Source organism: Balaenoptera borealis (genome assembly GCF_965194805.1).
Source record: "Balaenoptera borealis genome assembly, contig: HAP1_SCAFFOLD_1920, whole genome shotgun sequence".
Classification (NCBI taxonomy): domain Eukaryota; kingdom Metazoa; phylum Chordata; class Mammalia; order Artiodactyla; family Balaenopteridae; genus Balaenoptera; species Balaenoptera borealis.
Window position 1 is genome coordinate 34,341 of NW_028122338.1, and position 18,495 is coordinate 52,835.

The 18,495-nt window shown below is 49.8% G+C and overlaps 1 long non-coding RNA gene across 1 annotated transcript in view; it reads right to left on the bottom strand.

Moving 5' to 3' along the window:
• LOC309622260 overlaps window positions 1–18,495 on the bottom strand; it is a 54,908-nt gene that overhangs the window by 21,619 nt on the left and 14,794 nt on the right. The window contains exon 2 of the long non-coding RNA XR_014240652.1: window positions 14,131–14,206. This is a non-coding gene — a long non-coding RNA (uncharacterized lncRNA). The remainder of the gene's footprint in view (window positions 1–14,130; window positions 14,207–18,495) is intronic.

Genomic DNA, 18,495 nt, shown 5'->3' on the forward strand with positions numbered 1-18,495 from the left:
GGGGGGCATGTCAGTGCAGTCCCACCTGCCGGCCGCCAGCCCCAAGACCCTCCCGGGACCCTGCCAGCCCAGACATGGGAGGAGAGTTGCCCCTTGATTTTAAGGAAACAGATCCCTCTCCACCTGCTCGGGGGGTGGGAGGAAAACACAAAGGTCTGGGAGACAGGGAGGCCTAGAAAGGAGGGAGTGGGGAACCAGAGAGGGTCAGGCAGGGTCCCAGGTGGCAGGGCCCAGCCCGACTCCCCCACACACCACTCAGGCTCTGGAGGCAGCTACAGGCCTGACCCCAGGCCCTAGGACGACGGTGGGGAGGCCTCTGGGACCGGGCTCCTGCAGCGAAGGCTGGCAGGGGCAGGGACGGAGGGCGGAGGGCGGGGCCGTCCAGCACGGCTACAGGGGTGCTAAGCCCGGGGACCCCTGAGCCACTGACCCTTCACGTCGGGCCGGTACAGCCCCTCAAGCACAGTGGAGCCGAGTCCTTCCGAGCTCTCTGGCAGGCATCGCCCCTTCCCCCGATGACGCGACACCCCTGGGGGTGGTGGGAAATGTCTGTGAAGATGGTCACTTGGGATCAAGGCTCTTGCACAGAGAAAGCGCTGTCTCTACAGCAGCACAGAGGTCAGTTAGCAGGAGAAGCCAGCAAGTCCGAGAGGCCCTCGGGTCCCAGCGAGGAAGGCCCAGCTCGGCCAGCGGTGGGGTTGGCGGGGGAGGGTGGGAGTGGGGACTCACTTTGAGGCGGACAGTTCTCAGACGGCCACGAGAGGGTCGGCTCTCAGCGACTCAGCCAGGAATTGCTCGTCTGTCCTGCATATGCAGCATTTTTCTGTCCCTTTTACAAATGATGTAGCCGCAGCTGGGGCTACACTGGCACATATTACGAGCTTTCCCAGGCATCCGACCGCCCATCCTACGGACTGAAGGGCAGGAGGAGGGGGACCTGAGAGTCTCAGGCAAAACAAAAGCCTCCAAGGAAACCTATGCGGTGCAACAAACATCTAGAGACTAGAATAACCAACACAGAAACTGCTTTAACACCCACCCACACCTGCACTTTGTACACAGGGAGCTTCATCTTCAAACTCTACGGAAGCAACTCGAAGCCACGGACGCTGAGGGCGCCCCCTTGTGCAGGAAGCACGGCAAACACCTGACTGTTAACCCACCAACGGGCGCGGAGCACACCCTGCACACACGGGGCGCGAGATGCGGCCAGGAGTCCCCAGAGGGGCGGAGCATGGGGGGTCTGGTGGTGGGCACAGCCACGGTGCGGCCACAGGCTGCTGCTCCCCAAGGAAATCTGGGGCGCAGGAGGGGACGAGCGTGACTCAGAGCCCGAGGATACCACCGGGTCCCCCGCACGGTTGGGAGACAGCTCAGTGGGCTCTCCCATGTTCAGTACCAATGCAGGGTGGGCAGAGCTGGAGGCCACATGGAGATCATCCGGCCTGAGGGGAAACTGAGGCCAGAGAAGGGGCAGGGCTCTCAAAATGGGGATGGTCACTCACCACTTCATAGGGGCGCTGTGAAAAGCCAGCACAGTGATGCAAAGAAAGAGCCGAGAACAGTGCCTTGTACGCTGGCACCGAATGGATGCCAGCTGCCATTATTATTATCATTATTATTATTAGCAGCAGCAGCAACCAAGTTCAGAGTCGGTGATGGAGGCTGAACTAGACCCAGGGGTTTATTCATAATACGTTATTTTTTAGATTACGGGAAACTTCCTCTCCTTCTTTGATTTTTTTGGCCTGAGTAATAGATCCCTCTTCCCAAAAATGCAACCAAATAGCCATGTGGGTTTTCAGTTGAAGGCACATTAAATCAGCCGGACACGCCCTGGGAGAGTGAGAACCCATGGGCCACCTGCTGTCCAAAGGCCTCAGGCAGGCACAGCACGGAGCCACCGGAATAAGGACGCTGGCCGTGGGGGAAAAGCCCTGGCCCGAGACAGGGAGACGGGCTGGTGAGGGACACACAGAGGAGTCGCCGCGCCCACGTGACTTCCCGTGCCTGACAGCACTGCCGTCACGCGGGTGCTCTGCCCGCCACCAGGGCCCCGCGCCTCAAAGGAAACATCGCCATCCTTCCCGGCTCCCATCAGCCACTCCGGGGCCTAATGAAGATGCAAGCGGGGGAGGGGAGCTTGTTATTTCTCACTGTCACGCACTGAATATTCCATGGGCCAGGGCCCCTCCGCTGATTTATCCTCTGCTCTCCGACGGCTTACACTGTAGCAGTAATAAAAATATTTTCACTTGGATGGTAATAAAGCTGAATCTAGTTTACTAGCTGTAACTGAATTCTATCTTGAAAGAATAAGTCAATTTTAACCTTACAATGTAGTCGAGACAGCTTTCAGAGAAATTTCATTAAAATCGCATTTAACCTAAATTTAAAAACACAGGGAAGGGAAAATGTACACGCAGATTAAGCCTTTAACACACTGAGATAAAACTATTCTCCAGGAGTGCATTCGGGCATTTCTTCCCCGAAGGGTGAGAGTGTAAATTTTAATAATAATGACAGCCGGCACTCCCCTTGGCCCCCCTGCGTTGGGTCAGTATCGGCCACGCTAACGGGCATCCGGGGGTGGACAGAGGCGCCTGCCCAGGGAGCAGAGGCCCCAGACTAACCCCACCAAAGGAGTGCTAGCCCACCCACGGCTACCCGCCTGCTACGCAGGTGATAAAAATGATGGTGAGATGATACAGGTACAAAGTTGGCTGGGCTCATGACGGGCCAGGCACCGTCCTAAGCATCTTCCCTGCGCTGACTCTCATTCCCAGGGAAACCACGGCCACCGCGGGGCCATCACTCCCCACCCACACCCACCGCTGGGGCAACAGAACCAGAATCTGAACGCACGCCAGCCTCCAGAGTCCTGCCCTGTGCTGAGTGGTGGTTCAGGACAAGCCAGAAACGTTCAGGAATGGTTTCCAAGGAGCCCAAAGCAGGGCCCACCTTCTCTCCTCGGCTGCTTAGCCTGCCTCCCGTGTCTGCTCGTGGACCAGCAGCCCCTGTCACCAGGGGACGGAAACTCTAGCGTCTAATTTCCTTCTGACCCCCTAGTGGGAGGTCAACCCGTCCCTCAGGTTCCCACCAGCTTACAGGCCCCCAGCTTGTTACTACTGCTCTTTAGCACCCAGGACGACCCCCCAAGGGAAGGGTTTCCACGGCCTCAGAGGAAGGATGGGAAACACAGGAGCACGGGGCCGGGGTGGGGGCGGGCAGGCTGCCGTCTACATCCAGGCCTGCAGACCGCACACCGGCCCCCACCCCACCCAGCGCACCACGGACGCCCTGCGGAGGGATGCACACACGCTCCGGGCCCCCAGCAGCCCTGTCACAGCGGACTGGCTGTGGAATATTTGGTGGTGGCCCCAAACCATGAAGGACATCTCAGAGGAAAACTACAGGGCCCCAGGGGCTTGGTGCCACCTTAGGCCAGGGTGACAGTGACATCTTCCTGGGACTGTCAACGGCACCTCCCGGGCTACGGCCTAAAGAAGGGCGTCCCGTAGACCCTCTACGGCAGCAGGCCCACCGGGTGGGCGAGCACGGGGCCACTGAGCTTCCCCAGGCTGCGTCAGCATGTCCTGGTCCTGCGGCGGGTCTCCTCCTCCGCCGTGGGCTCCCTGAAGGCCAAAGTCACATCTGTCACTTACCCCACCTGCCTGCCCTCCCTCCACCCGTCAAACCCCGCCCCAGCCTGGAGCACTGCCCTGTTCTGCCACGCACAGCAAATGGGGAGGGGGGGAGCCTAACTGCCTGTGGGGGGTGGCCGCGGCGTTCCAGGCAAAGGAAACAACATGAACAGGGATCCCAGCACGGCTGAGGTCACATGTCGTGCTTAAGGAAAAATAAACAGCCCCAGGCTTCAGCACGGCCTAAAGCTGGCTGCAGGATGAAGGGGTGTGGGATCAAACCGCGAAGGGCCTTGGCGGCCACCGCACCGCAAGTTCCGAGGTCCAACTGCCGTCACATCAGCAGCAGCGTGGAGGGTGGACCAGAGAGGAGGAAGACGCGGATCTTGTTAGGAGGCGGAAGGCAGGAACCTCCTACAAGCCCGCCTGCACTCATGGGCAGGGATCAACCAGGTGAGTGTCCCGGGTGGCACGGGCAGCCCCGCGCGGCTGTGCGCGAGGACTTGAGTGACACTCAACACATCTCCGAAGGTCATCATCCAAGGTCAGCGCAAAAAAATCCAACCATCCCCAGGGCGACTGTGAATATATTCACCAGACGGTCGAGGGGCCCTAAGCCAGCCTTTCAGAGCATAATGATTAATAAGTCAGAAACTGATCCAACCAAATGAAGAGGAGTAACTTCACTTAAAAAAATCACTTGGTGACCAGCCTCATCACAATGTTTGCACTGAGGAAAGTCAAATGAGCTCAGCTGGTGTACAGGTCAATCCAAGCCTTTGGCATAAACAAGAAGCCCTCCCGGGAGACAGGCTGCCCCTCTGTGGACATGTCGGGTGGCCGGAATGTGTAACGAGGTCAGTCTGCCCCTCAGCAGAATGGGAAAGTAACTAACCTCAAGCACGGCAGCCCCGCCCAGAAAATGAACCACATCTAAAGTGGGCACGTATGAGCGCAGAGGGGTGTGTGCACATTGGTGCGTGCGTGTGTTGGTGTGTATGTGTGTGGCGGTGTGTGTGTGCATGTATGTGTGTATTGGTGTGGGGGAGTGTGTATACTGATGCGTGTGTGTGCATATACGTGTAAGGGTGTGTGTGTGTCTACTGGCGTGTATATGTGTGTGCACATGTGTATACTTTAATTTCAAATGACCCATCATGTGTGAGCTGTATTTTCATCGCCACCTGTAACCTCTAGGAGAAGAGGGCAGCCTCAAGCTTAGGACTAAGTTTAAATTCCAACTTGACGCAACTTTGAACTCTCCCTTTGTGGAGTTGCCAGATAAAACACAGGAGGCTCAGTGAACTCTGGATTTCAGTACGTACCCAATATTGCATCCAACGAACAAAAAATGGTTCATTATTGATCTGAAATTCAAATTTAACTGAGTGTTCCATATTTTTATTTGCTAAATCTGACACTGCTAAGATTAGGTAGGAAGGATTTGTCCCCATTTTTCCTCCAGGAAAGGGAAAGCAGAGCTTGGATGAGCTTGAGAAGGCGCATTTCTGCTGGTGGTTCTGGCCTCCCCAGGCAGCCCTAGGACAGTTTCGAGTGTGGAGAGAACTCCCTCTGGGCTATGCTCACTGGCCATCCGGTCCAGGCCGGCTGACTAATGACCAGGTCTCTCCACCTCCCCCCGGCCCACCGGGCCTCAGCTTTCTGGTCCCTCCACAGCTGAGGGCAGACCCCAGCAGGCCTTGGCCTGCAAAGGAGTCACGGGCCTTTAGGGGGTGGGCGCGCCTGTCTCCTCCCGCTTCCCCTCCGCTGGGCCTGCCCCACCAGGAACTATGCACCGAAGTCCCTTTCTGTGTCTGTTTCCTTCCCCACGGGAAAACTCACTAGTCTGTGAAGCAGTTCTTTAAGATTTGATTTTAAGTGTTCTGAGAAAAACCAAGCACAGATATAACCAGATTTACATGTCTGCTGAGGCTGAGTATCTTCAAATGTTCCTTTTTAAAACTGAAATAGGGGAGGTGGAGTCAAGAGGGCGGTGTGGGAAGACACGGAGTTAGCGTCTCTCCACAACTAGGGCACCTGCCAGCCGCTGGTGGGGGACTCTGGTGCCCAAGGAGATGGGAGGAACCCACAAGTGAACCAGTAGGACGTAGGGGGACTGAGGGGGGAGGAGAAGTGGAGGCCAGACAGGATCAGCGCCCCTGAGGCCGGGGAGATCAGGAGAGGCAGGAGGGAGGAGCCATCCAGGAGGAGCAGGAGAGAAGCGGAGGGTGATTGCCCCGCCCACTCGAGCCCAGGAAGCCTGCTGGGCTCCCAGGTGAGGTCCCTGCCCCATGAGACCAGGGGTGGGGGGCACGCCTGGGCCCCTTCTGTTCCTTGAGCCTAAGCCCATCCCCCCACCCACAGTCCCCAGGGCCTTTTCCAGCCCTGTGGGTCCTGAGCATTGGCCCCGCCCACCACCCAAACCTCGCCCTTGCTTAGGCCCTGCCCTCCACAGCCAAGGCATTTCCCCCCCACACCTTTTTTTTCTTTTCCCTTCTCCTCTTTTTTACTATCGTGGTACTGATGTACCTTCCAGTTGTTGATTCATCTATATTTTTACTTTTATATTCTTCCTAACATATCTGTTAGTTTCCCAGTCTAATTTTATTTTTTATTTTGTGCTTTTTTTCTTTTTTGCCACCCCAGGCGGCTTGCAGGATCTTGGCTCACAAGCCCAGGGTTGGGCCGAAGCTCCTGTGGTGGGAGCTCCGAGTCCAAACCACTGGACTAACAGAGACCCTCAGACCCCAGGGAATATTCATCGGAGTGAGGTCTCATGGAGTTCCTCATCTCACTACCAAGACCCAGGTCTACCAAATAGCCTACAAACCCCAGTGTTGGAAGCCTCAGGCCAAAGAAACAGTAAGACAGGAACACAATCCCACTCATAAAAGATAAATAAAACAGCAAAAAAATATGTCACAGATGAAGGAGCAAGGTGAAAACCTGCAAGACCAAATAAATGAAGAGGAAATAGCAATCTACCTGAAAAAGAATTCAGAGTAATGATAGTAAAGATGATCCAGAATCTCAGAAATAGAACGGAGGCACGGATTGAGAAAATACAAGAAATGTTTAACAAAGATCTAGAAGAACTAAAGGACAAACAAACAGAGATGAACAACACAATAACTGAAATGAAAAATACACTAGAAGGAATCAATAACAGAATAACTGAGGCAGAAGAACGAATAGGTGAGCTGGAAGACAAAATGGTGGAAATAACTGCCGAGGAGAAAAATAAAGAAAAAAGAATTAAAAGAACTGAAGACAATGTCAGAGACCTCTGGGACAACACTAAACGCACAAACATTCGAATTATAGGGGTCCCAGAAGAAGAAGGGAAAAAGAAAGGGTCTGAGAACATATTTGAAGAGATTATAGTTGAAAACTTCCTTAACATGGGAAAGGAAACAGTCACCCAAGTCCAGGAAGCACAGAGAGTCCCATACAGGATAAACCCAAGGAGAAACACGCCAAGACACATAGTAATCAAACTAACAAAAATTAAATTCAAAGAAAAAATATTAAAAGCAGCGAGGAAAAACCAAAAAATAACATACAAAGGAATGCTCACAAGGTTATCAGCTGAATTTTCAGCAGAAACTCTGCAGGCCAGAAGGGAGTGGCAGGATATACTTAAAGTGATGAGAGAGAAAAATCTACAACCAAGATTACTCTACCCAGCAAGGATCTCATTCAGATTCGATGGAGAAATCAAAAGCTTTTCAGACAAGCAAAAGCTAAGACAATTCAGCACCGCCAAGCCAGCTTTACAATAAATGTTAAAGAAACTTCTCTAAGTGGTAAACACAAGAGAAGAAAAAGACCCACAAAACAAACCCAAAACAATTAAGAAAATGGTAATAGGAACATACATATCAATAATAACCTTGAATGTAAATGGATTAAATTCCCCAACCGAAAGACACAGACTGGTTGAATGGATACAAAAACAAGACCCATATATATGCTGTCTACAGGAGACCCACTTCAGACCTAGGGACCCATACAGACTGAAAGTGAAGGGATGGAAAAAGATATTCCATGCAAATATAAATCAAAAGAAAGCTGGAGTAGCAACACTCATATCAGATAAAATAGACTTTAAAATAAAGATTGTTATAAGAGATAAGGAGGGACACTACATAATGATCAAAGGATCAATCCAAGAAGAAGATATAACAATTATAAATGTTTATGTGCCCAACATAGGAGCACCTCAATACATAAGGCAAATATTAACAACCATGAAAGGAGAAATAGACAGTAACACAATAATAGTGGGGGACTTTAACACCGCACTTACACCAATGGACAGATCATCCAAACAGAAAATAAATAAGGAAACACAAACTTTAAATGACACAACAGACCAGATAGATCTAATTGATATTTACAGAACATCCCGCCCAAAAGTGGCAGAATACACTTTCTTCTAAAGTGCACATGGAACATTCTCCAGGATAGATCACATCTTGGGTCACAAATCAAGCCTCAGTAAATTTAAGAAAATTGAAAGTCATATCAAGCATCTTTTCTGACCACAACACTATGAGATTGGAAATCAATTACAAGAAAAAACTATAAAAAACACGAATACATGGAGGCTAAACAGTGCGCTACTAAATACCCAAGAGATCACTGGAGAAATCAAAGAAGAAATAAAAAAGTACATAGAAACAAATGACAATGAAAACAGGATGATCCAAAACATATGGAAGGCAGCAAAAGCAGTTCTAAGAGGGAAGTTTATAGCAATACAATCTCACCTCAAGAAACAAGAAAAATCTCAAATAAAAAATCTAACCCTACACTTAAAACAACCAGAGAAAGAAGAACAAAGAAAACCCAAAGTCAGTAGAAGGAAAGAAATCATAAAGATCAGAGCAGAAATAAATGAAATAGAAACGAAGAAAACAATAGCAAAGATCAATAAAACTAAAAGCTGGTTCTTTGAGAAGATAAACAAAATTGATAAACCCTTAGCCAGACTCATCAAGAAAAAAAGGGAGAGGATGCAAATCAATAAAATTACAAATGAAAAAGGAGAAATCACAACTGACACTGCAGAAATACAAAGGATTATAAGAGACTACTACAAACAACTATTTGCCAATAAAATGGACAACCACGAAGAAATGGACAAATTCTTGGAAAGTTACAACTTTCCAAGACTGAACCAGAAAGAATTAGAAAATATAAACAGACCCATCACAAGTAATGGAATAGAAACCGTAATTAAAAATCTTCCAATAAACAAAAGTCCAGGACCAGATGGCTTCACAGGTGAATTCTATCAAGCATTTAGAGAAGAGCTAACACCGATCCTTCTCAAACTCTTCCAAAACTTGCAGAGGAAGGAACACTCCCAAATTCATTCTACAAAGCCACCATCACCCTGATACCAAAACCAGAAAAAGGTATCACAAAAAAAGAAAATTATAGACCAATATCACTGATGAACATAGATGCAAAAATCCAGAACAAAATACTAGCAAACAGAATCCAACAGCACATTAAAAGGACCATACACCATGATCAAGTGGGATTTATCCCAGTGATGCAAGGATTCTTCAATATATGCAGATCAATCAATGTGATACACCACATTAACAAATTAAGGAATAAAAACCATATGATCAACTCAATAGATGCAGAAAAAGCTTTTGACAAAATTCAACACCCATTTATGATAAAACTCTCCAGAAAATGGGCACAGAGGGAACCTACCTCAACATAAGAAAGGCCATATATGACAAACCCACAGCAAGCATCATACTCAATGGTGAAAAACTGAAAGCGTTTCCTCTAAGATCAAGAACAAGACAAGGATGTCCACTCTTGTCACTATTATTCAACATAGTTTTGGAAGTCCTAGCCACAGCAATCAGAGAAGAAAAAGAAATAAAAGGAATACAAATTGGAAAAGAGGAAGTAAAACTGTCACTGTTTGCCAATGACATGATACTATATATAGAAAATCCTAAAGATGCCACCAGAAAACTATTAGAACTAATCAATGAATTTGGTAAGGTTGCAGGACACAAAATTAATGCACAGAAATCTCTGGCATTCCTGTACACCAACAACAAGAAATCAGAAAGAGAAATTAAGGAAACACTCCTATTTACCACTGCAACAAAAAGAATAAAATAGCTAGGAATAAACCTGCCTAACGAGGAGAAAGACTTGTACTCAGAAAACTATAAAACACTGAAGAAAGAAATCAAAGATGACACAAACAGATGGAGAAATATACCATATTCTTGGATTGGAAGAATCAATATTGTGAAAACGACTATACTACCCAAAGCAATCTACAGGTTCAGTGCAATCCCTATCAAACTCCCAATGGCATTCTTCACAGAATTAGAACAAAAACTTTTACAATTCGTATGGAAACACAAAAGACCCCGAATAGCCAAAGCAATCTTGAGAAAGAAAAACAGAGCTGGAGGAATCAGGCTCCCTGACTTCAAACTATACCACAAAGCTACAGTAATCAAGACAGTATGTACTGGCACAAAAACAGAAATATAGATTAATGGTACAGGATAGAATGCCCAGAGATAAACCCGTGCACATACGGGCACCTAATTTACAACAAAGGAAGCAAGAACATACAATGGAGAAAAGACAGCCTCTTCAATAAGTGGTGCTGGGAAATCTAGACAGCTACATGTAAAAGAATGAAATTAGAACACTACCTAACACCATACACAAAAATAAACTCCAAACGGATTAAAGACTTAAATGTAAGACCAAACACTATAAAACTCTTAGAGGAAAACATAGGAAAAACGCCCTTTGACACAAACCACAGCAAGATCTTTTTTGACCCACCTCCTAGAGTAACGGAAATAAAAACAAAAATAAACAAATGGGACTTAATTAAACTTAAAAGCTTTTGCACAGCAAAGGAAACCATAAACAAGATGAAAAGACAACCCTCAGAATGGGAGAAAATATTTGCAGATGAAACAACAAAGGGTTAATCTCCGAAATATACAAACAGCTCATGGAGCTCAATATCAAAAAAAACAAACAATCCAATTAAAAAATGGGTGGAAGACCTAAATAGACATTTCACCAAGGAAGACATACAGATGGCCAAGAGGCACATGAAAAGCTGCTCAACATCACTAATGATTAGAGAAATGCAAATCAAAACTACAATGAGGTATCACCTCACGCCAGTCAGAATGGCCATTATCAAAAAATCTAGAAACAATAAATGCTGGAAAGGGTGTGGAGAAAAGGGAACCCTCCTGCACTGTTGGTGGGAATGTAAACTGATACAACCACTATGGAAAACAGTATGGAGGTTCCTTGAAAAATGAAAAATAGTACTACCATATGACACAGCAATCCCACTACTGGGCAAATACCCTGAGAAAACCATAATTCAAAAAGAGTCATGTACCACAATGTTCACTGCAGTACTATTTACAATAGCCAGGACATGGAAGCAACCTAAGTGTCCATCGACAGATGAACGGAGAAACAAGATGTGGCACATATATACAATGGAATATTACTCAGCCATAAAAAGAAATGAAATTGAGTTACTTGTAGTGAGGTGGATGGACCTAGAGTCTGTCATACAGAGTGAAGTAAGTCAGAAAGAGAAAAACAAATACCGTATGCTAACACATATATATGGAATCTAAAAAAAAAAAAAAAAAAAAAATTGGTACTGATGAACCTAGTTGCAGGGCAGGAATAAAGAGGTAGACATAGAAAATGGACTTGAGGACATGGGGTGGGAGGGCGAAGCTGGGGCAAAGTGAGACTAGCATCGACATATATACACTACCGAATGTAAAACAGTTGGCTGGTGGGAAGCAGCAGCATAGCACAGGGAGATCGGCTCAGTGCTTTGTGATGACCTAGAGGGGTGGGATAGTGAGGATGGGAGGGAGGCTCAAGAGGGAGGGGATATGGGGACATGTGTATGCATATGGCTGATTTGCTTTGTTGTGTAACATCAACTAACACAGTATCATGAAGCAATTATACTCCAATAAGGATCTATTAAAAAAAAAAAACTGAAACAGGTTCTCACGGTGTTTTCAATCAAAAGATAGCAAAAATATTCTGGGCTTCCCTGGTGGCGCAGTGGTTGAGAGTCTGCCTGCCGATGCAGGGGACGCGGGTTCGAGCCCTGGTCTGGGAAGATCCCACGTGCGGCGGAGCAACTGGGCCCATGAGCCACAACTACTGAGCCGGCGCATCTGGAGCCTGTGCTCCACAACAAGAGAGGCCGCGATAGTGAGAGGCCCGTGCACCGCGATGAAGAGTGGCCCCCGCTCGCCGCAACTAGAGAAAGCCCTCGCACAGAAACGAAGACCCAACACAGCTAAAAATAAAAAAAATAAAAAAGATAGCAAAAATATTCCATTTACATTATCTTATGTCACAAAAGATGCATGAGCATAGACTCCAAGGTGAGGCTGCCCCACAGGGGGCCCAGCCCCCGGATTCAGTCACAGGGGCTCTGACTGCAGCCTCTCGAAGAGCCCAAGGGCTGAACTTGGGGGCAACTAGGGATCGTGCAACCTCAAAGATTGACATCAGATGTAACAGACATAAGGACAATAAAGGTACAAGGTGTGTCACTCGGATACACGGCAAAAATGTGAAATCTCACTTTCAAATATGTGTAAACATTCCAGGTGTAATCTGGAGTGAAAATCTCCTCCAGTACTCTGTACGTTGAAATTCTATCAGCCCATGGTGTGTTAACGTATATTTATTATTGAAGCAGTAAATTACTCAATGATTGGCATGAACTGTTAATCTTATGTACAAAAATTGTTTCATAAGTAGGGAACAAACTGATTTAACAGAAATGCTGAGAGCACCCGCTCTTACCTCTGAACTTCTCTCTATGCCTCACCCATTACTCTGTCCCCAGTCTCGGGGCCAAACGGGATTTACTGAAAAGCCCAGATCCGGTTGGGATTCCTGTGGTTGCTTCTGCTGTTCTTTTAAACCATCATCCAGCAAACCTGTGATGTGCTTCTTCTAAACCACAGCACCAGAGAAAATCAACTCAACTATTTCCCAGACTGCAACCCTGGAACAAATAAGCACCAACCGCAACTTTCCAACCTCCACAAAAATACAAAATCTGCCTTCTAAGAGACACAGGAGGAAAAGAAGAACTGCTAAGGAAGTGTAATTCACAGCTCCTGCAAATCGTATTTCAAAGAACAAAACGAGGCTGGGGGAAAGGTGTGAAACTGCTAGCAGGGAAAAAACCCAAGAGCGTCCAACAAAGATCTCACCATGAAGTTAAGCATAAATGTACATAAATGCAGTTACATAAGCCAAAAACAGTACTTTGAATAGGTAGCTGCAAAGCAACTAAATATACTGAATCAAAGTGTTAGTGGAAGAACTGTGTAGAACTTCATAATATGGAAATTAGGTAATAACCATTAGATACAACTGAAAATCAGGTTCAATCAAGGAACAGAATGGAGTTGATAATTTGTATGATTCCATTTTATAATGTCATTCCATCATTTCCCAAACCAAGTGCCTTTCTTGGGAAGATGATTACCGATATACTTTCTACTGCTGAAGGTACAGCAAGGGGAAGAGACGCCGGGATATGCCTGTCCTTGGAAGGCAGCCCTGGAACACGGGCGGCGTGTCTACGTTTTAAGCAAAGTACGATTTCTCTGCAGGTTCAGTGAAGTCACCCACCAAGCTCACACAGGGCTCCTGATGGCACAGCCTGTGTCTTCTCTGCACATCACCACTGACCAGCCAGCTGGTGTCACAAATCCATGCCCAGGTCTGCTTGGTATCCCTCTGTTAATGCTCTGTTCATTAATTTAACAAACTATCAGGAGAGTATGCTTGAAATGGGCAGCATTATCTCTCAACTTTAATTAAACTCTGCTATTGCAATATGACAGTCAGCACATCATAGGGGGAATTATTTTAAGGATGAGGGGAGAAAGTATTTCAAAGCCCCCACTTAAACATGAAAGCATAATCTAAAATGGCCGAGCACATACTATAATTTTTCTGTAATATTAAAGATGCTATTTTCAGACTCGGTAATTAATTGGATTCCGTGGAGAAATTATGCCAGCATCCTTGATAGCAAAATGTGTGCAGAGGCAGGAACAGTGTGCCAGAGGACGGCCATAAACAACCCGGCTGTCACCCAGATTATGACAATCACCAGGCTTAATAAGGAGTAAGAGCTGCCTGCTTCTAGGACGCACTCATTACTTCCTGCAAAGTGACGGCACTGAATTCTGATTATATCGCCTTCGTAAAAGGAATGGCAGCGGCTCCTGCTCTAGCGGCGGGTGGCCTCAGAAGGATGCGTGGAAGGCACAAGCCAGGGGCCACGGGCTGGGCGAGGACGGCATCCTGTCAGCTGATGGCCGGCGAGTCCTGAGCCTTCCACCACCTTCTCCCCCGCCCCGCAGGGAAAGGGGAGCCCAGGAAGCTGGCTTACCATTGATCCGGCTCACGAGTTCTTCCAAGATTTTCACTTTCATTTGAATCCCAGGTTGAGCAAACGTGTAGTTGTCCTAAGGGAAAAATAACAACGAATATCATATGCATGGAAAATAAAACCCGCTTTCCAAAGGGGAAAAAGGCAGCGGGAACAAAGGTGAACAGTTTCACAACATAACAGATTCACAAAGTGATCAACGCACAAGGCATTAGGCTGCGTTACACCACCAGTGTGCAGCACGAACCAGAAGGTGAAGTCCGACACCCCCTGATGTCACAGGGGAACACACCAATCTCAGGAACGTTTAATGGGGCGTGTCTATATGTAAATGCAGACATTTACATTTAAATTGAACAGACAGCCCACTGAGGGCCAGAGCCGGCCGGAAGTTGCTCTGACTGGCACAGGGGCAAAGCCCTCAGCGCTGCAGGGGGGCCGACCTGTAACAGCGACCTGGCAGTACCAGCGTCACGCCGGCCGTCCCAGGGCCAAGGACGTGGTCACTGCGTGAGCGCAGAGTGAACATGGGACTTCAGTCTCAGTGAACTCAGGTGAAGAAGTTCATAAACTAAGACAGGAAAACCAGTGTGGGCACTGGGCGGGGGGAGGGGGGTCTCCAGTCAGGCAGACCTGGAACGAGAGCCCAGCTCTATCACGTAGATGCTGTGTGACGCTGGCAAGTAACACCACCCCTCTGGGCTGCAGTTTCATTATCTGTAAAGTGAGAATGACAGTGCCGACGTGTAGGGCTGCTCTGAGGCTTCCGGAAGCACTGTGAGTGGCAGGTGCATGAAGGCTCAGGGACAGGAGGCCGGGTGCCCACTGCCATCACCTGAGAACACAAACCAGCCGGAGGAGAAGGTGGCGCCCTCTGTGTCCCGCCCCAGGGCATCCCCACAGAACTGCCCTCAGGAGCCTCTGCCGGCGCTCAGGGACCATTTGCAGAATGAGGGTTTCAACTGGACTCCTGCAGTGATGCACTTACACTGCAGGTAAGATGTAAGATGCATGTGAGATGTCCAGGGCACATTCCTGGAGCCAGGCAAGGGGGACAAAGATTGCTAAGCAAGGGACTGAACCCGGGAAAGCATCCTGGATGGCCCAGGTGGGCCCAGTGTGACCCGGGGCCCTTGAAGGTGGAGGAGGAGACAGGAGAGTCAGAGTCAGAGCTGCGAGGACGCTTGACTCGCCACCGCGGACATGGAAGGCGGGCAAAGGCGCCACCACCCAAGCAACACAGGCTCGAAAGAGACCAAGGAGCGAATTATTCCCTGAAGCCCCAGAAGGGACGCAGCCCTGCCCACGCCTTGATCTACACCTTGATCCAGCACCCCAGGTGCATGGCAGCCTTCTGGCCTCCAGGACGATGAGGTAACAAACGTGTGTTGTTTCAAGCCACGACGCGCTGCGCCTGCGGGTCCTTGAACTCGAGTGAGCGCGTGGGGCCTCGGGCCCCGGCGGTTCAGGGGAGCTCCTGCTGGGCCGGTGTTGGGAGAGGATGGCTTGTCCTCAGGGAGGCACGGGGGAGGCCCCAGGGACGTGGGAACAGCACTCCCGGTGCCACCCGCCCCAGGACCTGCGAGGGGGTCTCCAACGACACAGCATGGGGGAGAGGAGGACCTTCACACCAGCAGCAGCGCCTAAGGCTGAGCAGTCAGACGTGGGGGGCTCCGATCCCGGCACGGTCGGCGCTCTCTGGGTTTAACACGCGTGCGCACACACGCACACACACCCCTCCTGCTAGAGCAGGAGTGGCAGCACGATGACACAGAACTTAAAACTCCTACAAGGCGACAAGGACCTCCTTCCCGCAGAAACAGAAAACGAGCAGACTCACACCTAACTTCTTGCTGAGGTTTCCCCCAAGTCGATTTCAAGCGACAGCCTCTGGATCCAACTGTCACATCCCCGCGAGGGCAAAACCGAGGACAGCTCCGTGCGGTGCCCCGACCCAGAGCAACGCTGAGGCCCCACATGCGCCCTGCTCTGCGCAGGGGGACGGTGCTCCCGGGGCGGCTGCCACAGGGGCCCGGCGTGATGTGTCCTCTAGACACGGCGACAAGCTCGTGGGTTTTGCCACACTTTGAAGTCTTGTGACGCGAGGGCTTTCACAGACTGGCGCTCAATGGACAGGACCTCTGGGCCCTGAAAGGCCCGTGCGTGTCCCGGTGAGACACCGGGCGCCCCTCCGGCCGAGACAGGGCAGCACCACAAGGTAAGCACAAGCCGTGAGCTTTCACAGACTTAGACATTAATGGGCAACGGAAATTCTGGCTTTGGACTTGAACTTACAAGGGTTGGTCTTTAAGACAATTTCTCTCTGAAACTGGGTAACACAAGGAGATTTATACTCAAATTCGGGGCATGCTGTGTAGTTGGAAGCTTATACACTGGCATTTCACCTCATGGTGGAATTTCTGATGAGCCAGGTGGAACAGTCAAGCAGGACATAATTAAGGATGAGAAATAAACTAAGAGTGGTTTTGCAGCCTTAGGTAGAGGCCTTGCAGGTTATCGAATTAATGTTCAATTCTGACACGTTTCAGAGCCATCAGGACCAGGCTCTAATGCCCTCTCCCCGGCGTCCCAAGAGAATCCTCAAAGGAGCGGGGGTTCCACTGGGGGCTGGCCTGTCCCGATGGGCTGTGGGCTCCAAGGCGGGCCACACCCCTGGCCGAGAAGGGACCTAATGGTTACGCAAACAGCCAGCTGAAGGAAGCACTCTCAAACCCGGGGTCTGCTTCCCAGTGGAGGGAACTCAGTTGGTGCCTCTCCTGCACTATCTCCATCCCCAGAAATACTCACCCCAAGAAGGCAACTTCAACTGCTAAGCCTGGGAGACTAAACAGCCAGTAGGTTCAGCCCTCCTTCCAGCTCTCAGAATCGGCTGATCCCCCAGGAAGGCTGCTCCCCCGGGGGAAGGCTGCTCCCCACAGAAAGACTGTTCCCCCAAGAAAGCTGCTCCCCCAGGGAAGGCTGCTCCCCTTGGGAAGGTTGCTCCCCTTTGGAAGGCTGCTCCCCCCAGGAAGGTTGCTCCCCCAAGAAAACCGCTCCCCTGGGGAAGGCTGCTCCCCCAGGGAAGGCTGCTCCCACCCCAGGAAGGCTGCTCCCACCCCAGGAAGGCTGCTCCCCCAGGGAAGGTTGCTCCCCCTGGGGAGGCTGCTCCCCCTGGGAAGGCTGCTCCCTCTGGGAAGGTTGCTCCCCCTGGGAAGATTGCTTCCCTAGGGAGGCTGCTCCCCCAGGGAAGGCTGCTCCCACCCCAGGAAGGCTGCTCCCCCTGGGAAGGTTGCTCCCCCTGGGAAGGTTGCTTCCCTAGGGAGGCTGCTCCCCCAGGGAAGGCTGCTCCCACCCCAGGAAGGCTGCTCCCCCTGGGAAGGTTGCTCCCCCTGGGAAGGTTGCTCCCCTAGGGAGGCTGCTCCCCCTGGGAAGGCTGCTCCCACCCCAGGAAGCCTGCTCCCCCTGGGAAGGCTGCTCCCTCTGGGAAGGTTGCTTCCCTAGGGAGGCTGCTCCTCCAGGAAGTCTGCTCCCCCAGGAAGGCTGCTCCCACCCCGGGAAGGCTGCTCCCCCAAGAAGACTGCTCCCCCTAACCCCCAGAAGGCTGCTTCCTGGTACAGCTCTGATGCACGTGAGGGGGTCCTGCCCAGGCCCAGCACTGGCTCTGACAGGGTGGGTCAGCCTGAATGATCCTGGGATTCAGTCAGCCAGGTTATTTGGCTCTCACACTAAGACAGGATTTCAAGCTTCTCATTTAAAAGAAATAAAAGTTATTCTTTGACCATCTGCCACTATTTTATTTCTCAGTTTGTTCAAAACCCAGATAGGGGAGATGAGTTCTCTTGAAAATCCAAATAATAAGAAAAGAATGACACCCGAGAGTATAAAAAAAAAAATCTGTATTGTGAAAGGACCTGAGAAGATTGACAGGTGTGGCCTTGGCATCTGGATTTAGGCAGGGAGCGGGGGGCAGAGAAGACCAGCCTTCAGAAGGGGCACAGCGTGGTCGGCTGAGGACGGCCCCGCTTAGCAGCCAGGAAGCCTTTGAAGGGCACACCAAGGACATTCCAGAGCCAGAGGCTGAGATGGAAGGTGTGAGGGGAAAAGAATGTTCTGTGGCCTCAGGAGAGGCACTTGGCACTCAGGCTGCCCAGCAGGGCTCCACCAGCGCCCCTGATGAGACCGTGGGTTCTGCCCACTTCAGGCAGGGGCGCCGCCCCAGCATGCCATCCAAACCCGCGCCAGTAACACATCTGGCACAGAAAACATCTGCTGAATAGATGTATGACTAGGCAGGCAAAATAGGAAGTAAATAAGAATGTGGTATATTTACAGAAATAGTAACAGTCATAATATTAACAATACTCC